This window comes from Anguilla anguilla, unplaced genomic scaffold (assembly GCF_013347855.1).
Source record: "Anguilla anguilla isolate fAngAng1 unplaced genomic scaffold, fAngAng1.pri scaffold_127_arrow_ctg1, whole genome shotgun sequence".
In the NCBI taxonomy this organism is placed as follows: Eukaryota; Metazoa; Chordata; class Actinopteri; order Anguilliformes; family Anguillidae; genus Anguilla; species Anguilla anguilla.
Window position 1 is genome coordinate 16,868 of NW_023312658.1, and position 14,629 is coordinate 31,496.

The window sequence follows — 14,629 nt, forward strand, 5'->3', positions numbered from 1 at the left end:
TTTGAAAATTTGTTTATTCAGTAGCTGAGAGCATAAGCTTTCTAACCAGGTATAACAGCACGTATATTGTTGGTTTTTTAATATCGTTTTTTTAGGTCAACCGAAAGTGCTCTCATTATCACATTAAAGCCATTCACTGTTTGTTAGCACTAGCATTCTAAGACGCTGCATGTGACGAAACGTCGTCAACGAATTAGCGTAATGTCTCGTGAAATACTATTATTATTGAGGACTTCTGGTTATGCCTAAGCCATATGTTTGTTGATATACCTAGCTGACAGCGTTTTCATTTGTAATTTTTCATTTTGAATATCGTTCTTTCACTTCCGCAATCAGCTATTTCCAATCCTGCCTGCTGAGACCGTAGAGCTGACCGCATCACGTGTGCAAAGCCGACCAATGCTGTAACTTCACCGTTCGCATATGAATGACGTCACCTTCTCCATTCATCTCTATGGGGAAAAATTCGGCATAAAAATTAATATTTCTCAAAAACCGTGCAGCGAAACTTTCCACAAAGTAATAGCACACGATTCCCAAAGAAGCCGGTCATTTTGACATATGGCACGTGTATGTGGTGTGAAAACTCTGGGAGGAGTAGCGGTCCAAAAAATGGGTGGAATAATAATAATAATAACTAGACAATTCCAGCAGAAATTGTGAAGTGTGGTTGCCGCCAACGCAAAGTCGACTTTGTGCTGAACGGAGTGAACAGTGGTAGGTAGTTGCTATGATGTCTGAGGCAGTTGCTAGGGTGTTGCTAGTTGGTTCTATGGAGTTCTAAGTGGTTTCATGGAATTCTAGGCGGTCGCTAGGGTGGTGCTAGGTGGTTGCTAGGGAGTTTCAGGTGGTTGCTATTGAGCTCCAGGTGGTTGCTAGGGCATTGCTAGGTGGTTGCTAGGGTATGCTAAGTGGTTGGTAGGTGGTTGCTATGGAGTTCTAGGCGGTTGCTAGGGTGTAGCTAGGCAGTTGTTATGGTGTTCCAGGTGGTTGCTCGGGTGTTGCTAGGTGGTTGCTATGGAGTTATAGCCGGTTGCTAGGGTGTTGCTAGGCATTTGCTATGGAGTTATAGGCAGTTGCTAGGGTGTTGCAAGGGTATTCTAGGTGGCTGCTCGGATGTTGCTAGGTGGTTGCTATGGAGTTATAGGCAGTTGCTAGGTGTTGCTAGGCATTTGCTATGGAGTTATAGCTGGTTGCTAGGGTGTTGCTAGGCATTTGCTATGGTGTTCCAGGTGGTTGCTAGTGTGTTGTTTGGTGGTTGCTATGGAGTTCCAGGTGGTTGCTGGGGGGTTGCTAGGGTATTCTAAGTGGTTGCTAGGATGTTGCTAGGTGGTTGCTATGGAGTTATAGGTGGTTGCTAGGGTGTTGCTAGGCAGTTGTTATGGTGTTCCAAGTGGTTGCTAGGGTGTTGCTAGGTGGTTGCAAGGGTGTTGCTAGGTGGTTGCTATGGAGTTCTAGGCGGTTGCTATGGTGTTGCTAGGTGGTTGCTATGGAGTTCTAGGCGGTTGCTAGGGTGTTGCTAGGTGGTTGCTATGGAGTTCTAGGTGGTTGCTAGGGTGTTGCTAGGTGGTTGCTATGGAGTTCTAGGTGGTTGCTAGGGTGTTGCTAGGGGGTTGCTAGGGTATTCGAAGTGGTTGCTAGGATGTTGCTAGGTGGTTGCTATGGAGTTCTAGGTGGTTGCTATGGTGTTGCTAGGTGGTTGCTATTGAGTTCTAGGCAGTTGCTATGGTGTTGCTAGGTGGTTGCTATGGAGTTCTAGGTGGTTGCTAGGGTGTTGCTAGGCGGTTGCTATGGAGTTCTAGGCGGTTGCTAGGGTGTTGCTAGGTGGTTGCTATGGAGTTCTAGGTGGTTGCTAGGGTGTTGCTAGAGGGTTGCTAGGGTATTCGAAGTGGTTGCTAGGATGTTGCTAAGTGGTTGCTATGGAGTTCTAGGTGGTTGCTATGGTGTTGCTAGATGGTTGCTATGGCGTTCTAGGCCGTTGCTAGGGTGTTGCTAGGTGGTTGCTATGGAGTTCTAGGTGGTTGCTAGGGTGTTGCTAGGTGTTTGCTATGGAGTTCTAGGTGGTTGCTAGGCTGTTGCTAGGGGGTTGCTAGGGTATTCGAAGTGGTTGCTAGGATGTTGCTAGGTGGTTGCTATGGAGTTCTAGGTGGTTGCTATGGTGTTGCTAGGGTGTTCTAGGTGGTTGCTAGGTCGTTGCTATGGAGTTACAGACGGTTGCTAGGATGTTGCTAGGGGGTTGCTATGGAGTTCTAGGCAGTTGCTAGGTCTTTACTGAGTCCAATGACGTGACCCATAGTTCTCTATGACAAACGGTTCAAAAGTTATGAAATATCAAACATCGGCCTATCAGGAAGGGGGGCAAGGCTGATCTCCACCAATGGACAAAGACTCTCTACCATGTCCAATGAGGCATTGCACAATTAGTTGGCAATTTTTCCCCATAGAGATGAATGGCAGAATGTTCAAATCTAGAGAAAGACCAGAGTACTGCTGCTAGAAGACCATTGTGACATCACAAGGGTGAGAAGACAGAGCATTGTGACATCACAAGGGTGAACATTCCGCCATTCATTCTCTATGGGAAAAATTTCCCAAAAAAAGTGGAATTTCTCAAAAACCGTGCACCGAAACTTTCCACAAAGTAATAGCACCCCATTCCCGATCAAGCCGGTCGATTTGACATATTTCACATGTATGTGGTGCGAAAACTCTGGGAGGAGTAGCGGTCCAAAAAATGGGTGGAAAGAAATAATAATAATAATATGTGCAACTAGACAATTCCTGCAGAAATTGTGAAGTGTGGTTGCCGCCAACGCAAAGTCGACTTTGTGCTGAACGGAGTGAACAGTGGTAGGTAGTTGCTATGATATCTGAGGCAGTTGCTAGGGTGTTGCTAGGTGGTTCTATGGAGTTCTAAGTGGTTCATGGAATTCTAGGTGGTTGCTAGGGTGGTGCGAGGTGGTTGCTATGGAGTTTCAGGTGGTTGCTATTGAGCTCCAGGTGGTTGCTAGGGCATTGCTAGGTGGTTGCTAGGGTATGCTAAGTGGTTGGTAGGTGGTTGCTATGGAGTTCTAAGCGGTTGCTAGGGTGTTATAAGTGGTTGCTATGGTGTTCCAGGTGGTTGCTAGGGTGTTGCAAGGTGGTTGCTATGGAGTTATAGCCGGTTGCTAGGGTGTTGCTAGGCATTTGTTATGGAGTTATAGGCAGTTGCTAGGGTGTTGCTAGGGTATTCTAGGTGGCTGCTAGGATGTTGCTAGGTGGTTGCTATGGAGTTATAGGCGGTTGCTAGGGTGTTGCTAGGCATTTGTTATGGTGTTCCAGGTGGTTGCTATGGAATTCTAGATGGTTGCTAGGGTTTTCTAGCTGGTTGTTATGGTGTTGCTAGGTCGTTGCTATGCAGTTAGAGCCGGTTGCTAGGATGTTGCTAGGGGGTTGCTATGGAGTTCTAGGCGGTTGCTAGGTCTTTACTGAGTCCAATGACGCGACCCATAGTTCTCTATGACAAACGGTTCAAAAGTTATGAAATATCAAACATCGGCCAATCAGGAAGGGGGGCGAGGCTGATCTCCACCAATGGACAAAGGACTCTCTACCATGCCCAATGAGGCATTGCACAATTTGTGGGCAATTTTTCCCCATAGAGATGAATGGCCGAATGTTCAAATCTAGAGAGAGACCAGAGTACTGCTGCTAGAAGACAGGGCATTGTGACATCACAAGGGTGAGAAGACAGAGCATTGTGACATCACAAAGGTGAACATTCCGCCATTCATTCTCTATGGGAAAAATTGCCCACAAAAATTCAAATTTTTCAAAAACCGTGCAACCAATCTTTCCACAAAGTAATAGCACCCATTCCCGATCAAGCCGCTCGATTTGACATATTGCACGTGTATGTGGTGCGAAAACTCTGGGAGGAGTAGCGGTCCAAAAAATGGGCGGAATAAATAATAAAATAACTAGACAATTCCTGCAGAAATTGTGAAGTGTGGTTGCCGCCAACGCAAAGTCGACTTTGTGCTGAACGATGAACAGTGGTAGGTAGTTGCTATGATGTCTGAGACAGTGCTAGGGTGTTGCTAGGTGGTTCTATGGAGTTCTAAGTGGTTTCATGGAATTCTAGGCGGTCGCTAGGGTTTTCCAAGTGGTTGCTATGGTGTTGCTAGGGTTGCTATGGAGTTCTAGTGGTTGCTAGGGTTTGCTAGGTGGTTGCTATGGAGTTCTAGGCGGTTGCTATGGTGTTGCTAGGGTGTTGCTAGGTGGTTGCTATGGAGTTCTAGGTGGTTGCTAGGGTGTTGCTAGGTGGTTGCTAGGGTATTCTAAGTGGTTTCTAGGATGTTGCTAGGTGGTTGCTATGGAGTTCTAGGCGGTTGCTATGGTGTTGCTAGGTGGTAGCTATGGAGTTCTAGGCCGTTGCTAGGGTGTTGCTAGGTGGTTGCTATGGAGTTCTAGGTGGTTGCCAGGGTGTTGCTAGGTGTTGCTAGGTGATTGCTATGGTGTTGCTAGGTGGTTGCTATGGAGTTCTAGGCGGTTGCTAGGGTGTTGCTAGGTGGTTGCTATGGAGTTCTAGGTGGTTGCTAGGGTGTTGCTAGGGGGTTGCTATGGAGTTCTAGGTGGTTGCTATGGTGTTGCTAGGTGGTTGCTATGGAGTTCTAGGCCGTTGCTAGTGTGTTGCTAGGTGGTTGCTATGGAGTTTTAGGTGGTTGCTAGGGTGTTGCTAGGGTGTTGCTAGGTGGTTGCTATGGAGTTCTAGGCGGTTGCTAGAGTGTTGCTAGGTGGTTGCTAGCAGGTTGCTAGGGTGTTGCTAGGCGGTTGCTATGGAGTTCTAGGCGGTTGCTAGGGTGTTGCTAGGTGGTTGCTATGGAGTTCTAGGTTGTTGCTAGGGTGTTGCTAGGGGGTTGCTAGGATATTCGAAGTGGTTGCTAGGATGTTGCTAGGTGGTTGCTATGGAGTTCTAGGTGGTTGCTATGGTGTTGCTAGGTGGTTGCTATGGAGTTCTAGGCCGTTGCTAGGGTGTTGCTAGGTGGTTGCTATGGAGTTCTAGGTGGTTTGCTAGGGTGTTGCTAGGGTGTTGCTAGGTGGTTGCTATGGAGTTCTAGGCGGTTGCTAGGGTGTTGCTAGGTGGTTGCTATGGAGTTCTAGGTGGTTGCTAGGGTGTTGCTAGGCGGTTGCTATGGAGTTATAGGTGGTTGCTAGGGTATTCTAGGTGGTTGCTAGGATGTTGCTAGGTGGTTGCTATGGAGTTATAGGTGGTTGCTAGGGTGTTTCTAGGGGGTTGCTAGGGTATTCTAAGTGGTTGCTATGGTGTTGCTAGGTGGTTGCTATGGAGTTCTAGGTGGTTGCTAGGGTGTTTGCTAGGTGGTTGCTATGGAGTTCTAGGTGTTTGCTAGGGTGTTGCTAGGTGGTTGCTATGGTGTTCCATGTGGTTGCTAGGGTGTTGCTAGGCAGTTGTTATGGTGTTCCAGGTGGTTGCTAGGGTGTTGCTAGGTGGTTGCTAGGGTGTTGCTAGGCAGTTGTTATGGTGTTCCAGATTGTTGCTAAGGTGTTGCTAGGTGGTTGCTATTGGGTTCCAGGTGGTTGCTAGGGTGTTGCTAGGTGGTTGCTATGGAGTTCTAGGCCGTTGCTAGGGTGTTGCTAGGTGGTTGCTATGGAGTTATAGGCGGTTGCTAGGGTGTTGCTAGGCTGTTGCTATGGAGTTCCTAGGTGGTTGCTAGTGTGTTGTTAGGTGGTTGCTATGGAGTTCTAGGCCGTGCTAGGGTTTGCTAGGTGGTTGCTAGGGTGTTGCTAGGGGTTGCTATGGAGTTCTAGGCGGTTGCTAGGTCTTTACTGAGTCCATGACGCGACCCATAGTTCTCTATGACAAACGGTTCAAAAGTTATGAATATCAAACATCGGCCAATCAGGAAGGGGGGCGAAGGCTGATCTACACCAATGGACAAAGGACTCTCTACCATGTCCAATGAGGCATTGCACAATTTGTGGCAATTTTTTCCCTATAGAGATGAATGGCCGAATGTTCAAATCTAGAGAGAGACCAGAGTACTGCTGCTAGAAAGACAGGGCATTGTGACATCACAAGGGTGAGAAGACAGAGCATTGTGACATCACAAGGTGAACATTCCGCCATTCATTCTCTATGGGAAAAATTGCCCACAAAAATTCAAATTTTTCAAAAACCGTGCAACCAATCTTTCACAAAGTAATAGCACACCATTCCCGATCAAGCCGCTCGATTTGACATATTGCACGTGTATGTGGTGCGAAAACTCTGGGAGGAGTAGCGGTCCAAAAAATGGCGGAATAAATAATAATAATAACTAGACAATTCCTGCAGAAATTGTTGAAGTGTGGTTGCCGCCAACGCAAAGTCGACTTTGTGCTGAACGGAGTGAACAGTGGTAGGTAGTTGCTATGATGTCTGAGGCTGTTGCTAGGGTGTTGCTAGGTGGTTCTATGGAGTTCTAACTGGTTTCATGGAATTCTAGGCGGTCGCTAGGGTGGTGCTAGGTGGTTGCTATGGAGTTTCAGGTGGTTGCTATTGAGCTCCAGGTGGTTGCTAGGGCATTGCTAGGTGGTTGCAAGAGTATGCTAAGTGGTTGGTAGGTGGTTGCTATGGAGTTCTAGGCGGTTGCTAGGGTGTTGCTAGGCAGTTGTTATGGTGTTCCAGGTGGTTGCTAGGGTGTTGCTAGGTGGTTGCTATGGAGTTATAGCCGGTTGCTAGGGTGTTGCTAGGCATTTGCTATGGAGTTATAGGCCATTGCTAGGGTGTTGCTAGGGTTATACTAGGTGGCTGCTAGGATGTTGCTAGGTGGTTGCTATGGAGTTATAGGCGGTTGCTAGGGTGTTGCTAGGGTGTTGCTAGGTGGTTGCTAGCATGTTGCTAGGTTGTTGCTATAGTGTTGCTAGGCAGTTGTTATGGTGTTACAGGTGGTTGCTAGGGTGTTGCTAGGTGGTTGCTATGGAGTTCTAGGTGGTTGCTATAGTGTTGCTAGGTGGTTGCTTTGGAGTTATAGCTGGTTGCTAGGGTGTTGCGAGGCATTTGCTATGGTGTTCCAGGTGGTTGCTAGTGTGTTGTTGGGTGGTTGCTATGGAGTTCCAGGTGGTTGCTAGGGTGTTGCTAGGTGGTTGCTATGGAGTTCATGGCGGTTGCTATGGTGTTGCTAGGTGGTTGCTAGGCTGTTGCTAGGTGGTTGCTATGGAGTTCTAGGCGGTTGCTATGGTGTTGCTAGGTGGTTGCTATGGAGTTCTAGGCGGTTGCTAGGGTGTTGCTAGGTGGTTGCTATGGAGTTATAGCCGGTTGCTAGGGTGTGCTAGGCATTTGCTATGGAGTTATAGGCAGTTGCTAGGGTGTTGCTAGGGTATTCTAGGTGGCTGCTAGGATGTTGCTAGGTGGTTGCTATGGAGTTCTAGGCGGTTGCTAGGTGTTGCTAGGCATTTGCTATGGAGTTATAGGCAGTTGCTAGGGTGTTGCTAGGTATTCTAGGTGGTTGCTAGCATGTTGCTAGGTGGTTGCTATAGTGTTGCTAGGCAGTTGTTATGGTGTTCCAGGTGGTTGCTACGGTGTTGCTAGGTGGATGCTATGGAGTTCTAGTGGTTGCTATGGTGTTGCTAGGTGGTTGCTTTGGAGTTAAAGCTGGTTGCTAGGGTGTTGCTAGGCATTTGCTATGGTGTTCTAGGTGGTTGCTAGTGTGTTGTTGGGTGGTTGCTCTGGAGTTCCAGGTGGTTGCTATGGAGTTATAGGTGGTTGCTAGGGTGTTGCTAGGCAGTTGTTATGGTGTTCCAAGTGGTTGCAAGGGTGTTGCTAGGTGGTTGCTATGGTGTTCCAGGTCATTGCTAGGGTGTTGCTAGGTGGTTGCTATGGAGTTCTAGGTGGTTGCTACGGTGTTGCTAGGTGGTTGCTATGGAGTTCTAGGCGGTTGCTGTGGTGTTGCTAGGTGGTTGCTATGGAGTTCTAGGCAGTTGCTAGGGTGTTGCTAGGTGGTTGCTATGGAGTTCTAGGTGGTTGCTAGGGTGTTGCTAGGGGGTTGCTAGGGTATTCTAAGTGGTTGCTAGGATGTTGCTAGGGTGTTGCTAGGGTGTTGCTAGGGTATTCTAGGTGGTTGCTAGGATGTTGCTAGGTGGTTGCTATGGAGTTATAGGCGGGTTGCTAGGGTGTTGCTAGGCAGTTATGGTGTTCCAGGTGGTTGCTAGGGTGTTGCTAGGTGGTTGCTATGGTGTTGCTAGGTGGTTGCTATGGAGTTCCTAGGTGGTTGCTAGGGTGTAGCCAGGCATTTGCAATGGTGTTCCAGGTGGTTGCTAGTGTGTTGTTAGGTGGTTGCTATGGAGTTCTAGGTGGTTGCTAGGTTGTGCTAGGGGGGTTGCTAGGGTATTCTAAGTGTTGCTAGGATGTTGCTAGGTGGTTGCTATGGAGATATAAGCGGTTTTCTAGGGTGTTGCTAGGCTGTTGTTATGGTGTTCCAGGTGGTTGCTAGGTGGTTGCTATGGTGTTGCTAGTGGTTGCTAGGGAGTTCTAGGTGGTTGCTAGGGTGTAGCCAGGCATTTGCTATGGTGTTCCAGGTGGTTGCTAGTGTGTTGTTAGGTTGTTGCTATGGAGTTCTAGGTGGTTGCTAGGCTGTTGCTAGGTGGTTGCTATGGAGTTCTAGGCGGTTGCTATGGTGTTTGCTAGGTGTTTGCTATGGTGTTCCAGGTGTTGCTAAGGTGTTGCTAGCTGGTTGCTATGGTGTTCCAGGTCGTTGCTAGGGTGTTGCTAGGTGGTTGCTATGGTGTTCCAGGTGGTTGCTAGGGTGTTGCTAGGTGGTTGCTAATGGAGTTCTAGGTGGTTGCTATGGTATTGCTAGGTGGTTGCTATGGAGTAATAGCCGGTTGCTAGGGTGTTGCTAGGTTGTTGCTATGGAGTTAGAGTCGGTTGCTAGGATGTTGCTTGGGGTTGCTTTGGAGTTCTAGGCGGTTGCTAGGTCTTTACTGAGTCCAATGTCGCCACCCATAGTTCTCTATGACAAACGGTTCAAAAGTTATGAAATATCAAACATCGGCAATCAGGAAGGGGGGCGAGGCTGATCTACACCAATGGACAAGGGACTCTCTAGCATGGCCAATGAGGCATTGCACAATTTGCGGGAATTTTTTCCCTATAGAGATGAATGGCAGATGTTCAAATCTAGAGAGAGACCAGAGTACTGCTGCTAGAAGACAGGGCATTGTGATATCACAAGGGTGAGAAGACAGAGCATTGTGACATCACAAGGGTGAACATTCCGCCATTCATTCCCTATGGGGAAAAATTGCCTACAAAAATTCAAATTTTTCAAAAAACCGTGCAACCAATCTTTCCACAAAGTAATAGCACACCATTCCCGATCAGCCGCTCGATTTGACATATTGCACGTCTATAGTGGTGCGAAAACTCTGGGAGGAGTAGCGGTCCAAAAAAAGGGTGGAATAATAATAATAATAATACCTAGACAATTCCTGCAGAAATTGTGATGTGTTGGTTGCCGCCAACGCAATGTCGACTTTGTGCTGAACAGAGTGAACAGTGGTAGGTAGTTGCTATGATGTCTGAGGCAGTTGCTAGGTGGTTGCTAGGTGGTTGCTAGGGTGTTGCTAAGTGGTTTCATGGAATTCTAGGCGGTCGCTAGGGTGGTGCTAGGTGGTTGCTATGGAGTTTCAGGTGGTTGCTATTGAGCTCCAGGTGGTTGCTAGGGCATTGCTAGGTGGTTGCTAGGGTATGCTAAGTGGTTGCTAGGAGTTGCTAGGTGGTTGCTATGGAGTTCTAGGCGGTTGCTAGGGTGTAGCTAGGCAGTTGTTATGGGGTTCCAGGTGGTTGCTAGGGTGTTGCTAGGTGGTTGCTAGGGAGTTATAGCCAGTTGCTAGGGTGTTGCTAGGCATTTGCTATGGAGTTATAGGCAGTTGCTAGGGTGTTGCTAGGGTATTTTAGGTGTTTGCTAGGATGTTGCTAGGTGGTTGCTATGGAGTTGCTAGGCAGTTGTTATGGTGTTACACGTGGTTGCTAGGGTGTTGCTAGGTGTTGCTATGGGTGTTCCAGGTGGTTGCTAGGGTGTTGCTAGGATGGTTGCTATGGAGTTCTAGGTGGTTGCTATGGTGTTGCTAGGTGGTTGCTTTGGAGTTATAGCTGGTTGCTAGGGTGTTGCTAGGCATTTGCTATGGTGTTCCAGGTGGTTGCTAGTGTGTTGTTAGGTGGTTGCTATGGTGTTCCAGGTGGTTGCTAGGGTGTTGCTAGGGGGTTGCTATGGTATTCTAAGTGGTTACTAGGATGTTGCTAGGTGGTTGCTATGGAGTTATAGGCGGTTGCGAGGGTGTTGCTAGGTGGTTGCTAGGGTGTTGCTTGGTCGTTGCTATGGTGTTCCATGTGGTTGCTAGGATGTTGCTAGGCAGTTGTTATGGTGTTCCAGATTGTTGCTAGGGTGTTTCTAGGTGGTTGCTAGGGTGTTGCTAGGTCGTTGCTATGGTGTTCCATGTGTTGCTAGGGGTTTCTAGGCAGTTGTTATGGTGTTCCAGATTGTTGCTAGGGTGTTTCTAGGTGGTTGCTATGGTGTTCCAGGTGTTTGCTAGGGTGTTGTTAGGTGGTTGCTATGGAGTTCTAGGCCGTTGCTAGGGTGTTGCTTGGTGGTTGCTATGGTGTTCCAGGTGGTTGCTAGTGTGTTGTTGGGTGGTTGCTATGGAGTTCCAGGTGGTTACTTGGGGGTTGCTAGGGTATTCTAGGTGTTTTCTATGAAGTTATAGGCGGTTGCTAGGGTGTTGCTAGGCAGTTGTTATGGTGTTCCAAGTGGTTGCAAGGGTGTTGCTAGGCAGTTGTTATGGTGTTCCAAGTGGTTGCTAGGGTGTTGCTAGGTGGTTGCTATGGAGTTCTAGGCAGTTGCTATAGTGTTGCTAGGTGGTTTCTAAGGAGTTTCTAGGCCATTGCTAGGGTGTTGCTAGGTGGTTGCGATGGAGTTCTAGGCGGTTGCTAGGGTGTTGCTAGGTGGTTGCTATGGAGTTCTAGTGGTTGCTAGGGTGTTGCTAGGTGGTTGCTATGGTGTTCCAAGTGGTTGCTAGGGTGTTGCTAGGCAGTTATGGTGTTCCAAGTGGTTGCTAGGTGGTTGCTATGGTGTTCCAGGTGGTTGCTAGGGTGTTGCTAGGTGGTTGCTATGGAGTTCTAGGCGGTTGCTATGGTGTTGCTAGGTGGTTGCTAGGGTGTTGCTAGGTGGTTGCTATGGAGTTCTAGGCCGTTGCTATGGTGTTGCTAGGTGGTTGCTATGGAGTTCTAGTGGTTGCTAGGATGTTGCTAGGTGGTTGCTATGGAGTTCTAGGTGGTTGCTATGGTGTTGCTAGGTGGTTGCTATGGAGTTCAAGGTGGTTGCTATGGAGTTTCTAGGCAGTTGTTATGCTGTTGCTAGGTGTTGCAATGGAGTTCTAGGCCGTTGCTAGGTGTTCTAGGTGGTTGCTATGGAGTTCTAGGCCTTGCTAGGGTGTTGCTAGGTGGTTGCTATGGAGTTCTAGGTGGTTGCTAGGTGTTGCTAGGTGGTTGCTATGGAGTTCTAGGCGGTTGCTAGGGTGTTGCTAGGTGGTTGCTATGGAGTTCTAGGTGGTTGCTAGGGTGTTGCTAGGTGTTGCTATGGAGTTCTAGGTGGTTGCTAGGGTGTTGCTAGGTGGTTGCTATGGAGTTCTAGGTGGTTGCTATGGAGTTCTAGGCGGTTGCTATGGAGTTCTAGGCCGTTGCTAGGGTGTTGCTAGGTGGTTGCTATGGAGTTCTAGGTGGTTGCTAGGGTGTTGCTAGGTGGTTGCTAGGGTGTTGCTAGGTGGTTGCTATGGAGTTCTAGTGGTTGCTAGGGTGTTGCTAGGTGGTTGCTAAGGTGTTCCAAGTGGTTGCTAGGGTGTTGCTTGGTGGTTGCTATGGTGTTCCAGGTAGTTGCTAGGGTGCTGCTAGGTGGTTGCTATGGAGTTCTAGGCGGTTGCTATGGTGTTGCTAGGTGGTTGCTAGGGTGTTGCTAGGTGGTTGCTATGGAGTTCTAGGCGGTTGCTATGGTGTTGCTAGGTGGTTGCTAGGGTGTTGCTAGGTGGTTGATATGGAGTTCTAGGTGGTTGCTAGGGTGTTGCTATGTGGTTGCTATGGAGTTCTAGGCGGTTGCTATGGTGTTGCTAGGTGGTTGCTATGGAGTCTAGGGCCGTTGCTAGGGTGTTGCTAGGTGGTTGCTATGGAGTTTCTAGGTGGTGCTAGGTTGTTGCTAGCAGTTGTTTATGGTGTTCCAGATTGTTGCTAGGGTGTTTCTAGGTGGTTGCTAGGTGTTCCAGGTGTGTTGCTAGGGTGTTGCTAGGCGGTTGCTAGGTATTCAAGTGTTGCTAGGATGTTGCTAGGTGGTTGCTATGGAGTTTTAGGCGTTGCTCGGTGTTGCTAGGCAGTTGTTATGGTGTTCCAGGTGGTTGCTAGGGGTTGCCTAGGTCGTTGCTATGGTGTTCCATGTGTTTGCTAGGGTGTTGCTAGGCAGTTGTTATGGTGTTCCAGATTGTTCCTAGGGTGTTGCTAGGTGGTTGCTATGGTGTTGCTAAGTGGTTGCTATGGTGTTCTAGGTGGTTACTATGGTGTTGCTAGGTGGTTGCTATGGCGTTATAGCCGGTTGCTAGGCTGTTGCCAGGCATTTGCTATGGGTTCCAGGTGTTTGCTAGTGTGTTGTTCAGGTGGTTTGCTATGGAGTTCTAGGCCGTTGCTAGGTGTTCTAGGTGGTTGCTAGGTGTTGCTAGGGGTTGCTATGGAGTTCTAGGCGGTTGCTAGGTCTTTACTGAGTCCAATGACGCGACCCATAGTTCTCTATGACAAACGGTTCAAAAGTTATGAAATATCAAACATCTGCCAATCAGGAAGGGGGGCAAGGCTGATCTCCACCAATGGACAAAGGACTCTCTATATGTCCAATGAGGCACTTGCTACAATTTGTTGGCAATTTTTCCCCATAGAGATGAATGGCAGAATGTTCAAATCTAGAGAGGAGACCAGAGTACTGCTGCTACGAAGACAGGAGCATTGTGACATCACAAGGGTGAGAAGACAGAGCATTGTGACATCACAAGGGTGAACATTCCGCCATCATTCCTATGGGAAAAATTTCCACAAAAAGTTCAATTTTTCAAAAACCGTGCAACCATCTTTCCACAAGTAATAGCACACCATTCCCGATCAAGCCCGCTCGATTTGACATATTTGCACGGTATGGTGGTGCGAAAACTCTGGGAGGAGTAGACGGTCCAAAAAATGGCGGAAGAAATAATAATAATAATAACTAGACAATTCCTGCAGAAATTGTGAAGTGTGGTTGCCGCAACGCAAAGTCGACTTTGTGCTGAACGGATGTGAACAGTGGTAGGTAGTTGCTATGATTTCTGAGCAGTTGCTAGGGTGTTGCTAGGTGGTTCTATGGAGTTCTAACTGGTTTCATGGAATTCTAGGCGGTCGCTAGGGTGGTGCTAGGTGGTGCTATGGAGTTTCAGGTGGTTGCTATTGAGCTCAGGTGGTTGCTAGGGCATTGCTAGGTGGTTGCTAGTGGTATCTAAGTGGTTGGGTAGGTGGTTGCTATGGAGTTCTAGGCGGTTGCTAGGTGTTGCTAGGCAGTTGTTATGGTTTCCAGGTGGTTGCTAGGGTGTGCTAAGTGGTTGCTATGGAGTTTTAGGCAGTTGCTATGGTGTTGCTAGGTGGTTGCTAGGTGTTGCTAGGTGGTTGCTATGGAGTTCTAGGCCGTTGCTATGGTGTTGCTAGGTGGTTGCTATGAGTTCTAGGTGGTTGCTAGGGTGTTGCTAGGTGGTTGCTATGGAGTTCAAGGCCGTTGCTATGGTGTTGCTAGGTGGTTGCTATGGAGTTCTAGGTGGTTGCTATGGAGTTTAGCAGTTGCTATGGTGTTCTAGGTGGTTGCTATGGAGTTCTAGGTGATTGCTATGGAGTTCTAGGTGGTTGCTAGGGTATGCTAAGTGGTTGGTAGGTGGTTGCTATGGAGTTCTAGCGTTGCTATTGTTGCTAGGTTGTCGCTATGGAGTTCTAGGCGGTTTGCTAGGGTGTTGCTTTGGTGTTGCTATGGAGTTCTAGGTGGTTGCTAGGGTGTTGCTAGGTCGTTGCTATGGTGTTCCATGTGGTTGCTAGGATGTTGCTAGGCAGTTGTTATGGTGTTCCAGATTGTTGCTAGGGTGTTGCTAGGTGGTTGCTAGGGTATTCTAAGTGGTTGCTAGGATGTTGCTAGGTGGTTGCTATGGAGTTATAGGCGGTTGCTAGGGTGTTGCTAGCATTTGCTATGGTGTTCCAGGTGTTGCTATGGAATTCTAGATGGTTGCTAGGTTTTCTAGCTGGTTGTTATGGGTTGCTAGGTCGTTGCTATGGAGTTAGAGCCGGTTGCTAGGATGTTTCTAGGGGGTTGCTATGGAGTTCTAGGCGGTTGCTAGGTATTTACTGAGTCCATTGACGCGACCCATAGTTCTCTATGACAAACGGTTCAAAAGTTATGAAATATCAAACATCGGCCAATCAGGAAGGGGGGCGAGGCTGATCTCCACCAATGGACAAAGGACTCTCTACTATGTCCAATGAGCATTGCACAATTTGTGGGCAATTTTTCCCCATAGAGATGAATGGCAGAATGTTCAAATCTAG